The sequence below is a fragment of the Zootoca vivipara genome, chromosome Z (assembly GCF_963506605.1).
Source record: "Zootoca vivipara chromosome Z, rZooViv1.1, whole genome shotgun sequence".
In the NCBI taxonomy this organism is placed as follows: Eukaryota; Metazoa; Chordata; class Lepidosauria; order Squamata; family Lacertidae; genus Zootoca; species Zootoca vivipara.
The window spans coordinates 31,761,497-31,781,083 of NC_083294.1; the positions used below are offsets into that span (position 1 = coordinate 31,761,497).

At 43.2% G+C, this 19,587-nt stretch overlaps 1 protein-coding gene across 3 annotated transcripts in view; it reads left to right on the forward strand.

The window, feature by feature from the left end:
- Positions 1-19,587, forward strand: part of PCDH19 (protocadherin 19) — a 144,427-nt gene that overhangs the window by 100,924 nt on the left and 23,916 nt on the right. The window lies entirely within an intron of this gene.

The following is a 19,587-nucleotide window of genomic DNA, read 5'->3' on the forward strand; positions in this document are numbered from 1 at the left end:
GGATAACCCAAACTGCATAATTTGGAATGAGAATCTGAAATCAGAAAATTGTACAAGGCTGTTGATTATGCTACTAAATAGGAAAATGTGTATTTGCCATAGCAACCTGCATCAGTTTTGCTGCTTCCTTGAAATCCAGGACACTTTTATTAAAGAAACATTATAAACACTGGGCCATCTCCAGACATACCTGTATGTGTGTGAAGGAAGAGGCAGTGGGGGGGACGTTGATACTGATCAGAGAGTTGCTTAAAAGAATCCTGAAGACAATGGGGGGTGTTCTTCTATATCTCTGCATAAAGTAATGAGAATCTATATAAGATCGAGTGGGGGTTGATTGGCAAATATATTTTGTAAAGCCCTAAATGGCTTAGGACCAGTATACCCTGGCAATTGCTTCCTTCTATATCATCCTGTCTGCTCAGTAAAATCAAAAGAGTCCCTTATTTGCATTTTGTACTAGTGAAGTGTTATTGTGCAAGTGCATAAGCAAGTTGCTGGTAACTTGCTTGCACAATCTGATGCCAATTTGTTTCTGCTAGTGCGACTGTTGTGCAACAGTGAAACTCACCAGCCCACCAGCTCAACAGCTAGCAGACAGACAACCCTGGGAGCATGCATACCACTACTCCATAAAAACATCAAAGCCATTTTCAACCACCATACATATATACAGTACAATTAAAAACAAAACAAAACACAACACATGAAAATTTGAATTTGGAGATCATCAACCAGCTATTACAGAAAGATGTTTTCATAATTGTCTGCATAAGCTTAGCATTAGCTTAGCAACATAGAAAAGTTTTCAGCAGATGTTTAAAGGTTGAAACAGAAGGTGCCTGCTGAACCTCTATTGGCAGATCATTCCGCAGCATCGTGCCGATTAAACTAAAGGCTCAGTTTTATGCTGTTCCCTGATGAGCCTCACCAACTCGGGACAACCAGGGACACTCCTGCAGATGATCTCAGTGATTGAGATGGGAGTTCAGGTGATTAAGCTATAAGAGTTCAGGTAGCCTATCAGGCATTGTGGGTCTAAATTGTTCAGGGCTTTGCAAATTAATGCAAGGACCTTGAACAGGGCTCAGTAGTAGATGGGCAGGCTGTAGGGATGTTCTAACAGTGATATTGAATGTTGGTGGCACAGTCCCTCTATCAGCAGTCTGGCTGCCTCATTCTGCACCAGCTGGCACTTCTGGACCAGGCCCAAGGGCAGTTGTGCATAGAGCGCATTGCAGTAATCCAGCCTCAGGGTTATCAATGCATGGACTCCAGTGGCCAGCTGTAGACATGTTTCACTCCATTTTTTCTTTGAAGCAATGGTTGCAATGATTGGCCCATAGCCACTCAGTAGCCAAGCAAGACTGAATCTTGGTTTCTGCAGTTGAAGTATAACGCTCTAGTTATCACAGTACACTAGCTCTTGCTATCATTGCTTCCTTTACAAGTTCCCACTTTCAACTCTACAATTCTATAAGCATATGATTTTCTTACTCAGCAATGCCTCTCTCAGAGGGAGCACCTCCACCCAGCATCCCAGCATCCTCTTTCCAACAGTGTCCAGGCAGATGTTGCTAGGAAGCCCTCTATCAACTGATATGCTGTTTCACATTGCCTCTGAACTTGGAACCATTGTTCCTTCTTAAAGCTAACTCAGCTAGTGAATGCCAATAGCTATGCAGCCAAAACAAACCCACTGAGAAACAACAGGAATATATCATTTTGGGTGAAAGCCTGAGGTTTGATAAAATCTCTCTCTCTCTTAAAAACTGAAGGGGCATTTCCTTCTGCAAGCCCAATGAGAACGGAACATGCATGATAGTCAAGCAATGTTGAAGGTTGGGAAAGAAAACCAGACCGGGGAGGAGGAAAAAGAATTGAATGCCCTGCCTAGGCTGACTGAAATCCTGAACAGGAACTTTTTTGTTAGGAAGGAACACACAATGCAACATCTTGTTGCAGGCCCTACCTGTGATGGCTAACAGCCATTAATACACCTATCCTCCGTAACTTGTCGAATCCCCCTATATTTTTAGCTTTATGCATCTTGTTCTGTGAACACCTGGTTATAGAAAAAGCAAAGGTCAACATAGCTTTTGCCTATGGTTTTCTGCCACTGCAGTCTTTGCTGTTTGGCTTGTACCATTGTAGAGCTACAGTACTAATTTTTTTTATTTTAAAAAAAGATCAATATGTTTTTATCGTTGATTTAAATTTAAATTTATGAAAGCCTCCTCAGATAGTGGGAGCACTGGAATGAAAAATGTTTTTAGTAAATAATAGAGTACCTTTTTGGGCTCTTAGTCCAACAGATGCACAACTTGAAATGCAGCCTCCACCAACCTGTTGCCTCCCAGATGCTTTGGACCATAAAGCCCATCAGCCCCTGCTTGCTAGTACTGATGGGAATTGTAATCCAGAACATCTGGAAGACACCAGGTAAGTGAAGGCTGTATAGATGAATGTATAGTTGAATATGTGCAGCTTGGTTTCAAAGCTATTGTTGAGCTCAAATATTTCTCCTTTCAGGATAGACACATATGTTTTGGGCCAGAGATTGAGCCTCCGAAACCTGTGTTTGCCTCATAATGCCAATGTAGGGGGGGATCAGGGGTGAAGTCATGGAGAGTTGTGATGTTGGGGTCCTATACCCTTTACTTTTTGAGGAGCAGGGTTCCAGCAGGGTCCCTATGTAATTGTCCTTCAAACTCAGATCCCCCCAAAGTGGCGATTTGCACTGGCTTGTGTCTTGTCCTCACATACTACTGGTGTTAATTGCCCTCTAAGTGGCTAAAGATTGAGCCTAAAAGGCTATTATCTGCAGCACCAAATATTTTCTCCTCAGGCAGTTTGGCAATTTGGCACCCGAATGTCTGTTGCTAAGGTCATTGTCAAGGATGCTGTGGACTATTCCTTCCCTTCTCCCCCTATTCTCTGGAGAAATGCTTGAAACAAGCTTCATTTGAAGGCAAATACATAGCTGCCAAGTTATCCCTTTTTTAAAGGGATATTCCATTATGCTGAATAGGCTTCCTCGCGAGAAAAGGGAAAACTTGGCAGCTATGCAAATAGCTATTATTGTGGTAAGGGCCATGATATCTTGAAACTTCATTTCATTTCTGCCTCTACCCTGCAACTTAACACCCCCCCCACACACACACACTTGTGGGCTGAATTATTGAAACTTTTGAAAGCTGCTTTACTTCACAAAACAAAAACGAAACCACCATTTTGCTCTGAGTGTGTGATTTGCTTTCCATGAGCTATAATTTATTCACAGCAACAGCAACGAAACCTTCTGCTGTCTCTATCATTTGTCTTCTTACAGGACCTCAAAAAAACCCACAAACCTCACCCTGCATCCGTTGCTCAATCAAACACCAAACAGAGACAGAAAGCTCATTTTTATTGTACAAGCTTAGTAGGGCGTGGTTGTGAGTAGTGTGGTATGACAACCATGAAGACATCCTGCCTGTAACCTCATTGAAATATGTGCATCAACAGGTTGAAAAGGCTTAAGCAGACCTTTCTGTCCACCTCTTCTCCCCTTGAAATGACCCCTTCTGTCCACGCTTTCAGCAAACCCATATACATCAGGATGATGTAATTCTGCCTTGATGGAAAGGACCAAGTTTGAATCCTGTTGCCCCTGGCTAGCTGCCTCTAAGTTCATTGAAATATGTGCATTGGTGATGGCTGGAGAACTGTTTAATTATCTGTTTCTGCTTTGCTTGCTTCTGACCTTTGTGAAAATAAAGGAAATGAATGATGCAGTCCAGCACTAATAGAATGGAAGGGTTGCTCGTTCACCTCTCTGCTCCCACCAATTAGTCATTTAAATGCAGAACTAGCAGCCACGGCTCCCGAAGTTCCTAACGGGAAAGTGATGGCTTTCACAGTTCACATTAGCTGCCATTGGGTCAGCAAGTCACAACACTAAATGAAGCCACATAGGGGACATTTCTGGTTTAGAAGGAAAGTGTTTGTGAGGGGCGGGAGAGAGATTTACTAAATTTGTATACCACTTTTCTGATGATGATCGCATTTATCACCCACTCTTCAGCATGTACCAGGGCAGGTTACAACAATTAAAAATTCAGTATTAAAAACAACAACAAATAAAGCAATTTACACCACAGGAATACGGTGGGTCCTGAAAACATACATTTCAGGCATCAAAGGCCAGGTCAAAGAGCTGCATTCAAGCCGGGTCAAAGGGCTGCATTCAAGCTGGCTCAACTTTTTTTAAAAAATAAAGCTACCAATCTAATAGACATGATATAAAAGGAGAAATGGACAGCGAGTGAAGAAAACGTGTCAAATTCACTTACCAGGAGATTATTCTGGGAGGGGAAGAGAGGAGATCAAGCATAGTTATTCCCAGCCAGGCCCATGGAGGAGCTGTTGCTGTTTCACATCTCCCTCAGATGTAGCGCAGTGGAAAGAACGGGCTAATGGTCTTGCTGTCTCACCTCCTCCTCCTCTGAAATTTCTAGGCTACTTATTAAAGCAGGTCAGCCTGCACAACGTATCTCACATCAAGCCAACAAAGCTCACCTCTCTTATATGTTGAACTACAAGAGGTTGCATGTAACTTCCAGGGACTGGAACAACTAGGAAGTAACTGGCAGGCCACAATGTATGGTTCGTGGGTTGGGCTTCATCTTAGTGCTTGATAAGTACTAGAGCCTATAGAAAACATTTGATTATGCCAGGTAAACCTATAGGTTTGTCTCCATTGGCCTAAGAACCCGAGTGCAGCCAATACAAGCCACTCAGCCATTGTTCAGTGGGCAAATATTCTGTGCATGCATCAGGTGCATGACCAAGGCGCTGGGTTCACTAGCATTTCCACTAGAATCCCTAGGGAAAAAGCAGCATTCAAAGTGGTTTTGAATTAAAAGGTCTAGGAGATTTTTTTTTTAAAGCCTCCAAGTTCTATCCAGTGGTGTCCCTCCGATACTAGAAATTGTTCCTTTTTCACAGATGCTGTGTGACAGGGAAACTGTTGACCATGGGCAGAGTCAACTATTTCTAATTTTGTCCCCCATCCGCCTCCCTGTTCTACAAAGGCAAAATGGAGACTAAGGAGGAAGACTTTGACAGCCAAAGTCACCCTTGGGCTGGTTGTAAGTTAGAGGGCAGGCCTAGGTTGGTGAGACAGTGCCTCATTTGCCCCAGCAGGCTTTTCTCCACTGTTTCTTGGGCTCCTCGCTTCTTCATTTACCATTGCTTCTCTTGGGAAATGAGCACAGACATTTCCCCCAAACACACGCCAAGCCACATGCTTAACCCAGAAGCTTCTGCTACTTGCGTCAATTGAATTTTGTTTGCTGTGCAGCTCAGTCTTGCCACCTTTCTAATCTTGCCATTAGCATGTGTAGCCATGTTGGAAATGGAGCTCGCATCAAACCCATTTTATGTACAAGGGAAATGAAAGCAATCTTGGAGCTCATGCTTCTGATGCTAAAGGTGGTTGATTCCCCTTGCCTCCCTCCCCTGAAGTAAATGAATTATTCTTCATCAGCCCCATGGAAATTGCATCTTCAGAGTCCAAACTGGTTCCCCATCAGCTGGACTGATGGGACTGGACAGTGTTGCAGCTGAAAGCTGTACTTAGTCCTTCCCTGGGATCCAGGAGAAATGTTGTACCTCCATCCACCTACCTGTGCCCTGTTGAAAATGCTCACTGCTACTGTCTCCAGCCCAGGGAAGGAGATTGCTGCAGAAGCCTTTGGTGTTTAGGTGAGCACTGTTTAGATTTTACATGGTCCTGCTTTCCAGTTACCTTGAAGATTACACAGCTTTCTGGAACGTATGAAATAACTGCATGGAAGTTTCAGTTCTATTTTCAGTTCAGCAGATCTCCTTTTCTTTGTGTGAACCTGGAGACTCATTTACAGTCTTGGCTTTCCATATCTGTTGTGGCAGCAGGTGAGGGATATCTGGGGCCTGTGGATGAGTGCAGTGCATCTTCTTTTCAAGATATGCACACCTGTTGATTCAGATTAAGAATGCAAAAGAGTAATGTTGGATCAGACCAAAAATTTATCTAGATATGGGAGCCTCAGTGTGGCACTTCAGAAACCATATTTGGTGCCCATCAAGGTCCCCTGCCCCTCCTGATATTTTTTTAATGAGGTGGTTTTGTTGTAGTAGTTGCTGGGGAGCGGGGTATCAGGTTTATAAGGAGTTGCCTGCTTTATATGTATGTGTTTTGTTTGTTCTGGGGTTTGTGTAGTTGGTTTGCCTCTTGTTTTGGGAGAAGGAGTGGCTCCTGAGAATCTTGGACAGGTTCTGAGCATTTCCTGTTGCTTTTCTGTGAAATGGGTATTTTGTGGTGCTTATGACAGTTTCTTAAATTTTCTTAGAGTTTCTTAGATGTGTCCCTGGGTCCAAAAATGTTGGGGACCCCCTGATCTTAGACCAGTGCGGTGTGTCTTGCAGTTGCAAAACACACACATTTCTTTCCCCCGCCCCCCATTTAATATTTTATAGATTTTGTTAAAACAAAGTGCGAACATAACAAAAAGAATAAAAAATGTAAGCCATAAAGTGTCACTGCCTGGAAGGATGAAAGAATTCAAAAGGGCTCCAAAGGGATAGTAAAGTATTAACTCATACAAAGATCCAATTTAAAAATAGTAAAGATTTGTAAAAATAAAAAATTATTTTCCACCTGTGAGTTCCATCACCATTGAGAATAAAAGTTCTATAAAGTCTTAGATGAGCCAGATGTTTGCATATACTGGTTACACTGAGTAGCCATGTGCTTCAGTATTTGCATATAAGAAATAAAACGATGCCACATAACAAAAACACTTAAAAAACACACCACAGATTTAAGCTCTGCCCATTACATACTTCTAGTTTATGAGATATCTTTTAAAATATCTTTTGGGTATTTTGTGGGTCCATGACAGTTTCTTGGATGCACAGTGTTGGAGAAAAGCAAATACATTTTCTTCTCTTGAATTTATACTTAATGCACGTGTTACTTTAAATTCCAAGAGGGCACTAGGGACCCAGCTACTCCCTGCTTGTAGTCTCTCTCTCTAAATTAATTTCACCCCTAAAAAGCTGGGCCATTTTGGTTTATTTTTCTTTCTTAATGTTGAGCCAAGATGTCTGTCATTTTCTGTCTTTCCTTTCCACTCATTCTAGAAATAGTTTCTGCATTAATAAAGCCTTTGAACTCCAGAAACTGTAAGTGATTGCTTCAATCTAATTCAGCCAAACTGCAAGAACTCCTAATACAACGTCCTCAGCAATATTCCTTTTCCTCAGGAGTAAGTTATAAATGCATGTGAGAGCCATCTGAGATGACTAATATGAAGGCTTTTGCATAGCATTGATACACTAGGGTGTGAAACTGTGTTTCTCTGTGAATGATGAGTGCTGGGATTGGCAGCATGTCTCAGTATTCTTGCCTGAAACTGTTCATAAACGTCCCTAGATTAAATATTGTGACTCAGATGTGCTTTTCCTCTCTGAGCTCATAAAGGAAGGCTCTTTGTGAAGCACACATTCCAAAAACATTTAGTAATTTCACTAGGAATTAGCTTTTTCCTACATCACCTCTTTGCAATGGATGAGGGCTTGTAAACACCACATAAAATAAAATGATCGACCCCTCTCATTTTTCCAGCCTTTCCGTTTTGCCCTTCCTCTCATGGCAGCATGGAAACCAGCTTTGCCTGTGTGCCTTGTAGCTCCCCCTGCCCTTGGCAAGCAATCAGGAGAACCATTGACAAAAGCTTTTTCCGCACTGGGAGAACCCCTCTTCTCTTTTGTAGCTTCATGGGCATCATTCAGCTGGTGCTTTGTCAACTCCTGACTGTTCTAATTGCTTAATTATCTGTGCTGATGGAGTCGTCAAGCTTGTTAAAAATTTGCCCCTTGGAATATTGTGGGGGATATACAGTTCAGTTCCTGGGAAACTGGTGCTGCTATAACAGCTTTAACAGCAATAGAATGAGAGGGTGGCATGTAGCTCAGTCTTCCATCTATATGTGGCTTTGTGTTTGTTCATTTTGGGTGTGCATCTGCATTCTCAGACCTCACAACATTGAAATGTTGTTGATCTCCTTATTTTATTCATAAGAAACTATCTTATATTGAGTCGGACCATTAGGCCATTTAGTTTATTATTGTCCACACTGACCAGCAGCTGTCTCCAGGGTTTCAGTCAGGGGACATTCCCAGCCCCCACCTGAAGATGCCTGGCATTGAACCTGAGATCTTGTGCATGCAAAGCAGATGCTCTTCCACTGAGCTGTTAACCGCTGCAGCCTTCATTGCAGTTTTTGTAAGATAATATTCTTAGTTACCTGGCTTTCTTTTAATTATCTTCTCTTGCATTGTTATTACTTCTTTCTCCTGCATTTTGCTCCCTTTTCCCGGTATGCATCCCTTTGAAAGCTACGTCTTCCCCAACTCTCTTGCACCACTACAGCCCTGCTTATTTCCTTTACCAGATGACGCGCAAAATATAAGTGCATTACCATCCTCATTCCAGCTTGCCATCCTCTTCTGCCTTCTTCCCCCTGTGCCTCATCCAATTTAATTAATTATACTTAGCATTAGATGCAGCTTGTCAAAGTTTGAGCACCCCCCTCCCCAGCCCCCTTCTGAAGTTTAATGTTTTTTTAATTCTATTGCCTGCTGCATGGCTAAGTGTTTTCTAAATGACTAGACTGCATAGTGACAAGAGGCAGGGGTTGCATCTGTGTGCCAGACATGGAGGAGGCGACAGGAAGACTCCCCATGGAGATGGTTCGGCAGGATTTCTATAGGGCTGCATTTGCCCCTTCAGAAGAGGAACGTTACTCTCAAAGTTCAAATGGAGACTCTGGTTGGTGTCTTATATGGAGGAACTAGAATCAAACTTTAAATATTCACCAGCTCCAGCCAGGCTCCTTTCTGGGAGTGAATTCCTGCTGTTTCCAGAATGTGAGAGTTTCATCGCTCCCTAGTATTAAAAATCCTGTTGATTCCTTGTGGGGAGATCAGGGAGGCTTATTGCAAACTCAAATTGAACAGCCCTCTGCCCCACCCTGCATTTCATTTAAATGAGTGTATTTTAAAAGTTCCAAAGTTGCCTCTTTTATGGAAGCCCTCTTTTCTACGTAGAGTCCAGATTGAGGCTGAGTGAGTAGCTTAAGCACTTTGTGGTGTGGAGTCAAGATCACATAAGAAAGATCCCTGATGGACAGCTCCACTATAGTAGAGCATGAGACTCTTAATCTGCGGGTTGTGGGTTCAACCCCCCATGTTGGGTGAAAAATTCCTGCAATGCAGGAGGTTGGACAAGATGACCCTTGTGGTCCTTTCCAATTCAATGAATTATCTGACCAGTTACAGACCATTAACCTGAACTTCATATGCTCTGTAATAAGTTGTTCTTTAAAAGCAATCTGATTTTTGCACTAAGGGAAGCTGGATTGTCTCTCTGACTCTGGGTCTCTCTGTCTCTGTGTGTGTGCATACATTGCAGCTGGTATTTATTTTGGATGTCTGTCTTTTTCATACTTTTTGCTAGTCATAGCTAAGGTTGGGGATCTATTTCAGGGCCCCTAAGCACCACACTCACTCCATACCCATCACCCATCACTGTTGCTCCTGATGGTTAAATGGAACCTCCACAGGCAGAGTAGTGTGACTCTTGAATTCCATTTCCATTTCATATCATGCTTATATACTGTGTTTCCTGCCTAAAGGAAGCCCAAAGGAGCTAACATCAAAACAAAACAGCAACCCAATTAGCACAAATTATCAGAATGCAAGTTAGTGCAACAAATCATAACATATATCAACATTTTAGACAAGCGAAAGCTAAATTCAGGACAAAACATTTTAAATAATGTACTAATCCTGCTAAAGCCTTGCAAAGGTCTTCCTTCTGGCCTTATTGTCCCACCCCATGTCCTAATACTTCAGCCTCCTTTGTCTCCTGGTCAATATAGTCTCCCTTCAGGCAACAGAGAGCATTCCAACTTGCCCCCAGCTTTATTTTCAAGGATGACATCACACTCTTTGCCTGCTTATCACCCTAAAGGCACAACCTCTGGCTGCCACTGGTAATGTTATAATGGCAGGATTCCCTCTGTACAGCCGCAGCCCAGGTCTCTCCCATTGAAAAGTTCAGTGAAAAGTTCCAAAGATGCTGCAGCATTTTTAAGGCATAGGGAGCTCATTCACACATCACCAAAAAGTGGAAATGTGCCACCAAAAAAAAAAAAAAAAGAATTCATGCACTGATATGCATAGAAACACATTTATAAACTATTACATAAAGGCAGAAACCATTTTGTGTGTGTCGAATTGATGCCCTCCTCTGTTCGTACAACTACATTTCTTTAAAACCATAAAATTGGAAGGCACCTCAAAGGTCACTCCATCTGCTTGAAAATTTCCAATGAAGGAGAGTCCACCACCTTCTGAGGCCATCTGCATCACAGTCCAACTGATTGGCAGCTATACCAAGCCCGTTGGTTTGCAGGTGCAGTTGGAATCCAAACCATGCATGTGAATAGACAAAGTTGGTTGACTGGCACTGACAGCAAGTTGAACTACTTAGTTCATATGACACTGTTGGGTTTTGCAGATGGCACCAGTATACTGATTGGCACTGACAGTGATCCCCCCCCCACATGCAAGGAAACAACCAGGAATTTAATTTAAGCACAAATCTTTTCGGCATATGTCACTGCCCACTTCTCTGTGCCTGAAGACTGTGGTTCACTATTGTGCTTCATTATGGGTTTCAGCAGTTTAGCAAATATATTGTGCTGTAAAATTATATTTCTAATAGTAGCCTGGGTTCTCAGAACACTTCCAACATGCTTTAGGAATAGATGAGCATGGGGAACCTGAGGCTGGTATCTGTTTGAGGTCCTTAACTAATCCAAGGAAAACAGCAAGCATGGAAGAAGGCAAGAGAATGGAATTGAAGAATCAAGATGGGGTCCAGTTGGGGCTGGAGTAATCCACTCTTGTTGAAGGATCATGAGGTTGTGAAGACTTCCACTGTGGGACAGCATGGGTTGGGAGAGCCTGGCAGGCTGAACACTGGTTTGCAAGGATGACTAATTAAATGTCTAGCTTCCTAGGCAGAGGGATACCCTAAAAAAAGGTTGGCTACAGTCAGGTATAGGTGGAAGGAGATGCTCTGAAACAATGTGCAAATTTTATTGAGTCACTGTAAGCACAACAGTACAAGTCTTCTGTGGGCTGAATGTGCAAAAAATGAATTGGGGATATTGTTTCAAGTCCATACCATATTTGCACTTGAGTGGCAGAAGTGTCCCCTGTGGAAACTAGGGATTATTTTTAGGAAATGCAAATGACAATTAAGTAGTGGGTGGGTCAGCCAGGACCAGTTGGAATGAAGCATTTTGTTCTTGGCAGGGCTAATGAAGACCCAATAGAGGCTTGTGCATATGTTGGCAGCTGACAAATGATGTGGCGTCTTATTAGGCAATACTGTCTTGCACCACTGAATCCCCTGAATGCAAATAATCTCTTTTCAGTTAGGGCTGTGCCAAGGGTTGGTTCCTCTCTAGGCTTGGAATGCTTCTGGACCCATTGCATGGTCACCAGTTGAGCAAAGCTGAAGGAAAAGCTCCAGAATATATGCAGAGTACTGGCTGAATTCCATGGTAGCATCACATACCAGAGGTGGACAAGGCCAAATCCAAATGTGGGTGGGGCCAAAGCAAAAAATGGTGACAGCCACATTTTCTTTTTCTGCAACCCACTCCCCCCCCCCACTTTGCCACTGCATAGGAGGGACAAACTGCTTTTGCCGGAGTTTTGAACTGATTGCGTGCAGAGGCCTTTTGCAATTAGGCCAAGGGTTGAGGGTTGCGATAGAATTCATCATTCACCCAACAGCCAGTGCTGGATTTACGTATAAGCTAAACAAGCTATAGCTTAGGGCCCCACTCTCTTGGGGGCCCCAAAAAATTTAAAGGAAAATGAACCTGGATGTACATTTCAAAAATATAAGATAAAAAAATAAATAAAATAAAACCTACATACAGCAAGTGTTTTGTGTTGTGTAGGCTCCTATGATGTAAGTAATGGGCCCCGCCTGCTAGCCTAAAATATCACTGCTCATTTCTATATACAGTGGTACCTCGACTTACAAATGCTTTGACTTATGAATGCTTCGACTTCCGAAGTCGGCAAACCCGGAAGTATTTTTGCCGCACGCGTGTTCTGTGCATGTGCAAAATCGCGCTTTGCGCATGCGCAAAATGGACGCTTCGACTTACGAAGGATTCAACTTCCGAAGAGCGCCGCAGAATGGATCGGCTTTGTAAGTCGAGGTACCACTGTATAGGGTGCTTACATTCTGCATGGACTGGTTGCATGGCATATATTCAACACACACAAAAGCGAAATTTGTTGTTGACAAAGGACAGCTGGACATACAAAGAGCCCCCTTACCTTCAGTAGCTTAGGGCCTCATCAAACCTAAATCCGGCCCTGACAACAGCTCCTTGAATATTTGAAGATGGCTATCATCATTTCACATCTTAATCATCTCTTCTTCAGGCTTAGTCTCCTTTCAAAAACCTACTGCCATAGAGAGTAGATGGGCAGATAACCTAAAAAAACCTCCCTGATATATGGCAGTTTCCTGGGGTCTTATGTGTCATCCTGCCCCTTACAGCCTTCTTCTTAGCTGCCTGGTATTCAGAGCCCCATTAAAATGTTCCTGTCTGAGTATGGTACAATTAGGTAATTTTAGACTCTGCATTTAATGGTCTTGGGGGGCCTCCCTCTTTAGAAGCACATTTCATCTAAATCAGGGGTGGCCAACTCCCAAGAGACTGTGATCTACTCACAGAGTTAAAGACTGGCAGTGATCAGGTCAAAGTTGTTGAGTTGAGGTCAAAGTTGTTGAGCTTTTTTTAGGAAGGAAAGCCTTGTTTTGGGGGGTTGAGGTCACGGTTGTTGAGCTTTTTTAGGGAGGACGAAAGCCCCATTTTTTGGGGGGTGCAGGGCAATTTAAATGTTGAACTTTTTGAGGGGAAGCCAAACTTGTTGAGCTTCTTGGGGGAGCCAGTGATCTACCAGTGATCTACCACAGACATCCAGTGATCTACCAGTAGATCACTATCTACCTGTTGGACGTGCCTGATCTAAATCACTTCAGAATGTGGTATGTTACCCCTACTGTGTTTGGGTAGGCCATTCTGCTCAATCTGCTGGGCTGGGCCCTAGACTCCTGCTCCAAAATTCCTGCCCTGATGGCACCACTGTGTATGAAGTTTCTTTACACAGTGTCAGAACTTTTTGTCCATCCGGATCAGTGCTGCCTCCTTTGAGTGGCAGCAGGTTCTTGCCCTGCAGGCCTAAGGTCCTTTTTAACCAGAGATGCTGAGAATTGAATCTGAAACCTGTGCAACATAGAAGAGGCTTTGCACTGGGCTGTGTCCCCTGCCCTAAGTGATGTGTGCCACTTCAGAAGAAACTAACACTGTTCACCTTTCTTCCCATGAACACTGCTTGAAAGAGGATCCTGGACTTCCCCTCATTAATGGGAGCTACCCTCACACAGCTGAAAACTGTGCCAACTCTCTCACCCTGGCACTCTCTCTTTGTAAAGAATCCAAAATAGCTCCTTTTGATTCCCCCCCCCTTTTTGCCCTGTGGTGGATCCATTCTGTGATAGGATTAATTAAGTCCTTGCTTACGTTCCCACTAGTGCCATAACGGCAACTGAAGTTCCTGAAACTAAAAGAAAAGAAAAGGAACACTTGGCACTTTCCCCCTTTGCCATCACTTACACTTCAGCCATTGATTCTTGATTGGGATCTGTAGACTGTTGGGCTGGTGCCATGGAACTTCTGAGCATATTCAATGGCTGGAATAGACAGAGCAAGGCTGTAGGATTTGGCAAGCAGGAGGTCTCATTAGTCAGGCTGGCTGTATCTGACACTAGAGATTCCCATCTTGCTTGAAGAGGCACTCCCTTCCCTCTGCCTTGGCTGTCGTCCCAACAATATTTAAATGAAGGACAACAGAGGGCCATTGTTAGGTGGAGGCTGCCAGGTCCCAATAGGCAGGCTATTGAAGGGTGCCATGAATACACTTTTGACTGCGCGGTCCATCCCGAAGTTGATATTCTTGCCTTTGAGAGATGTGGGAAATGGTAGGTTTGCTTCCTCAAGCATAAAACATCACCATTATATTTACTACTGGGCCGGGTGAGTAAATAAAGGGCTGGTGGAGTGTGATTACTAAGAATTAGGAGGCGGCAGCCATAGCTCAGGGGAAAAGTACATGTGTTGCATGCTGAGGGTCCCAGGTTCGGACCCTGGCAGCTCCAATTTAAAAAAGCTGCTGGTAAGAGAGCCATTCCTAGTCAGAATATACTATTCTGGGCTAAATAGACCAGTAGTTTGACTTGGAATGAGGTCACTTCCTGTGTCCTAGGAGCATGAACAGTGAGAAAATCCCTGGACTGACTCTTGCTAAGGTGAGGAATTCGCATTAGGCTATCGCAGTGGGTTAGGAGCACCTTTTATCAGTTTTCAGCTGGCATGGAAACCATGGCTGTTTCTGGACTCGGGTAGCGTGACCACAGCAGCTCAGGTATTGCACTTGGTCAAGAAATTGCAGTTAGTACAGGAAACTGCAGCACAGCTGCTAACAGGAGTGAGACGCTGTCAGAATACCCCTGCCTGCAGTTCTCACTGTTTGCCTATCTATTCTGCAATCTGCCCTATTCCGAGAAGCTATTTCCCTCACAATTACGGTACTCAGTGAGGTTGGTTAGGCTATAATGCCCACTTGCTCATCTCCACAAACGGATCGCCAAAAAGTACATTGACCTGCAAAAAAGAAAAAAAAATTATGTGCGCTAATTAAGAAGCATTAAAAATAAATAAATAAATAAATAAATACTTGCTATAATTTCAGTAGAAGTACTGTGCAGCCCCCACAAAGCAGGGGATACTGTGACCAGCGCCCCTGTTCTGTATCCTGCCTGGGTGCTAACTGTTGATGGACAACTTGACTGAAACTTGACAAGCCAGCTTGTCAAATGAAGGACTGCCCTCTGTTAAGGAGGACACTTGGCCGCCCCTAGGTTGGGCTGTGAGAATAATTGACTGACCCAGGGAGCTTTATGACTGAGCAGGGATTTGAACCCAAGTCTTACTAGCTCCTTACCTTACTGCTACCTCACTATTCTTATTTACACCATCAGCATTTACAATACCTTACTATGTATCTATGTATGTATGGGACCCAGGTGGCGCTGTGGGTTAAACCACAGAGTCTAGGGCTTGTTGATCAGAAGGTCGGCGGTTTGAATCCCTGCGACGGGGTGAGCTCCTGTTGCTCGGTCCCAGCTCCTGCCCACCTAGCAGTTCAAAACCACATCAAAGTGCAAGTAGATAAATAGGGACCGCTCTGGCGGGAAGGTAAACGGTGTTTCCGTGTGCTGCTCTGGTTCGCCAGAAGCAGCTTTGTCATGCTGGCCACATGACCCGGAAGCTGTCTGCAGACAAATGCCGGCTCCCTCGGCCTATAGAGCGAGATGAGCACCGCAACCCCAGAGTCGGACATGACTGGACCTGATGGTCAGGGACCCCTTTACCTTTACTATGTATCTTACACTACCTTTCAAGTCAATTAAAAAGCTAGTCAGGTTTCAGCTTCTAGTTGGAGAGCACCAAGGTCTTTGGAGAAAAAGTGTTCTGAGCAAATTTTCTGCAGGTTAATTCCAGTTCTTTCCAGTTTAAGGTGTGCCCCATTGCTGCACCTTGGAATCTCACCTCTTATTCCCCCTCTTCCCCTTCCTACCCCCCCACTGGCAATTTCAGTGTTTTGTATTTTTTTATATGCGAATAGTCAAGCGGTCATTTTCTGATCGACGCATAATTTTGAATAGGATGTTCTAATAATTGGATTCATTGTTGCAGCTCAGATTTGAATGCATGGCTTGTGTTGAATCGCAGGAAGACGAGGAATACTTGAATTTGTATCTATGAGATTTGACAATAGGATAGAAAAAGTCACCTTTTGGATTAATTTGCTTTTATCTACTCTGGTCCCATTAAGCTGAAGGCAGCCAGTGTCAAAGGCATAAATGGAGACAAAAGACTTGCTTCCAATTGTGGAGAATGTGTTTTAAACAGCCTAGAAAATGTTTCCTACTCAGCAGGGTACAGTACACTCAAATGGTCGCATTAACTAGGAAATATATAACAAAGAGAGAGTATTTAGGGCAATCCCTCAGTATCCTGTGGTAATGAATTTTAAATTTCCGTAATGAAGTCAAAAGGCCTGTATTCTTCTCTCACGCACGCAGTACAGTAACTCCCATTAGCATTAATGGGAATTGGGTATGCAAACTATAGAATCATAATGGATAGAGATGAAAAAGCCCTATCAGATTATTGAGTTCATCCCCCTTCTTAAGGCTCACCTTATTAATGCAAGCGGTCTTGGTGACAATGGCTTTGGTACAGAATACCCTATTAGCTACGTTGATGATTTAGCAGTCTCGCTGTGGGTATGATGCAAGGATGAGAAGCAAGCTGGTGTTGGGCCTACTGTTCACAACAAGCTTAGGAATGTGCCAGTGGGATCCACCAGATTTGTGGGTGTGCAATAGACTAGACTAGAATAGTAGTCTTCAACTTTTTCAAACCCTTTAATTCAAACATGCACTTGGGGACCCATTTCCTATTTTTTAAAAAAATCAATATATTTGAATGCTGTTGTGACCCCACTGATCTGTCACAGCAGCCTTAGCTCTATACAAATACATATTCCTGCGTATGACTACTTTTTAACCCAGGAAAACCTCAAAAGTCGGGGGTCGTCTTATATGCTGGGTCATATTTCTTATACGGTGAGTATATCCCAAACTCTGTATTTTAACTGGAAAAGTTGGGGGTCGTCTTATACGCCCAGTCGTCTTATACGCCGGAATAAGTACATAATATCTATCTATCTATCTATCTATCTATCTATCTATCTATCTATCTATCTATCTATCATCTATCTATCTATCTATCTATCTATCTATCTATCATCAGGCCATAACCCAGTAGCAAGACTGTTTCTATAATATACCACCATTAAACATTGTTTGATTAAATGTTGTCCCAAGAAGAGAAACATCCATACACACAAGAGTATTGTTTCAGGGGAAAAGCTAGACTTGAACCTTTCTGCTGTTCTCTTTATGAACTTTTCTCCGTTTTCTATATGAACTGAGTTTTTCTCTTTGTTTCAAATATGAAGGAGCATGGGATTCCCATGACAATGCAGGGGCAGTTTTAGGAGAACATAGGAAGCTGCCTTTTGCCATTGATTCATCTAACTATGTACAGTGGTGCCTCACTAGACGAATTTAATTCGTTCCACGGGTCTATTCTTATAACGAAAAATTTGTCTAGCGAATCCCATAGGAATGCATTGAATTTTTTTTTTTAAAAAAAATTTGCCCATAGGAACGCATTAATTGAATTTCAATGCATTCCTATGGGAAACCGCGATTCGCTAGACAAATTCTTCGTAAAACGAATTTGTCTAGCAAGGCAACCTCCGCTAGAAAAATCCTTTCTTTAAGCGAAAGTTTTGTCTTACGGGGCGTTTGTTAAGCGAGGCACCACTGTATTGTCTACATCGGGTAGGCAACCTAAGGCCCGTGGGCCGGATGCGGCCCAATCACTTTCTCAATCCGGCCCAAAGACGGTCTGGGAATCAGTGTGTTTTTACATGAGTAGAATGTGTCCTTTTATTTAAAATGCATCTCTGGGTTATTTGTGGGGCATAGGAATTCGTTCAAACCCCCCCCCCCAAATAGTCCCGCCCGCCACATGGTCTGAGGGATGGTGGACTGAAAAAGGTTGCCGACCGCTGGACATGCTGACTGCCAGTGGCTTTCCAGAATTTCACACCGTCCAAGTGTTGTGGGTCTACAGTTTCTACCAACCCTAGCCATTGCCGTGGCAGCTGGAGCTGATGGGAGTTGTAGCCAAACAACAACCAGAGGGCCCTAGGTTTCCCATCCTTGTTTTAGATGGGTGCTGCTTTCCTATTGCTCTCACCCCTCTCTTGCCCTTCCTCATTTCTCACCAGTTCCTCCTCTTTCCTCCTCCTGCCATAAACCAGGTCAGACTATTTCTCCATTCAGCTTTTTAGTGTTGACTGTCAGCAGCTCTCTGAAATCCCTGACAGAGGTCTTTCCCATGATGGGCTAATCGATCATTTTTAAAACTGGAGATGCCATGGATTGTATTTAGGACACTTAACGTACAAACCGTGTGCTCTACAACTGAGCTCAGGTTTCTTTTTACTTCCTCAGTTGCTGGGAGCAGAGGGGCAAACTCATATCTCTGGCATCACAGCAGGACAGCCAAAGGTGTCACCAGCAGCAAACCCCTTACAGTATAAGATTGTATTTACTCATTGAGGAACCCACTTGTGCTTCCCATGTTAGAGACAGGTACCTGAGGTTGAACAAGAATGACTTGTGCATAGCCACCCAGTGAGATGCTGAAGTCCGTAGCTGAGGACTCGTGTTCAAATTTAGCCATCCTGTCTGTTGAAATAAACCACCTTTCTTGTTATTTTTGCAGCCCGAGCAGCTGCTGTTTCCTCTTGTTTTCTATTTATCTGCCCACTATGTCATGAGAAAATTATCTCGGATGTAAATAACCATAGGTGTCACTCTTCATGTGCTACATGAGTATAATAAACAAGAAGGAATTAAAATATTAATGGCTATATAGGCTGGGAGAAAAAAAAAGGCCAGTGAGAGTTATACCTGGTGTAAATGTGCACGGCTCCACTGCTTTTTACGGGGCTACAGTGATTTCTGCAGGCTGCGGATCTAACCTCTTTAAGTTTAGCGGGATCATCACAGTGGAAACCCACCCCCCATGCCTCCGCTCCCGCCAAGCTGGATTTTCAGACCTTGGGCCTGTTTGATGGTTGTTTGATAAATTAGTGCAATTCAAATTCTCTCCCTCCTTCCCTATTAAAAGAATTTCTTTTTGAACCACTGCTTCTTTGGCCCAAACTCTGTCCATTTCTTGAAACGGTGGAACAGTTCAAATTGTGTTTAATTATATATATATATATATATATATATATATATATATATATATATATATATGTGTGTGTGTGTGTGTGTGTGTGTGTGTGTGTGTGTGTGAGAGAGAGAGAGAGAGAGAGAGAGAGAGAGAGAGATGTCTTGAGTTGCTGTGAGATGTATTTGCCACTTTCCCCTGCTATTAGCATCTTCTAAGCATTATCCAAAGGGAAGCCATGCCTGGATTATATTCCTGAGGTTCTCTGATTAGCAAATGGAGAAGTCTAAGAGGTGAGAAATATTATGCAGTAATTCTTTCCCATCTTGTCTCCTGACATTAAACCGTGTGGAGAGATAAGGAAGAGAGGCAGCCTCTTAATTTATGAGCAAGCAATGATCCATCCACAGAGGGTGACTTGCATTTCAGTATGGATGGCTAAGCAAGTGGGTTGTTCACTAACCAAGTACAGTGGTACCTCGGGTTACAAATACCTCAGGTTACAAACACTTCAGGTTAC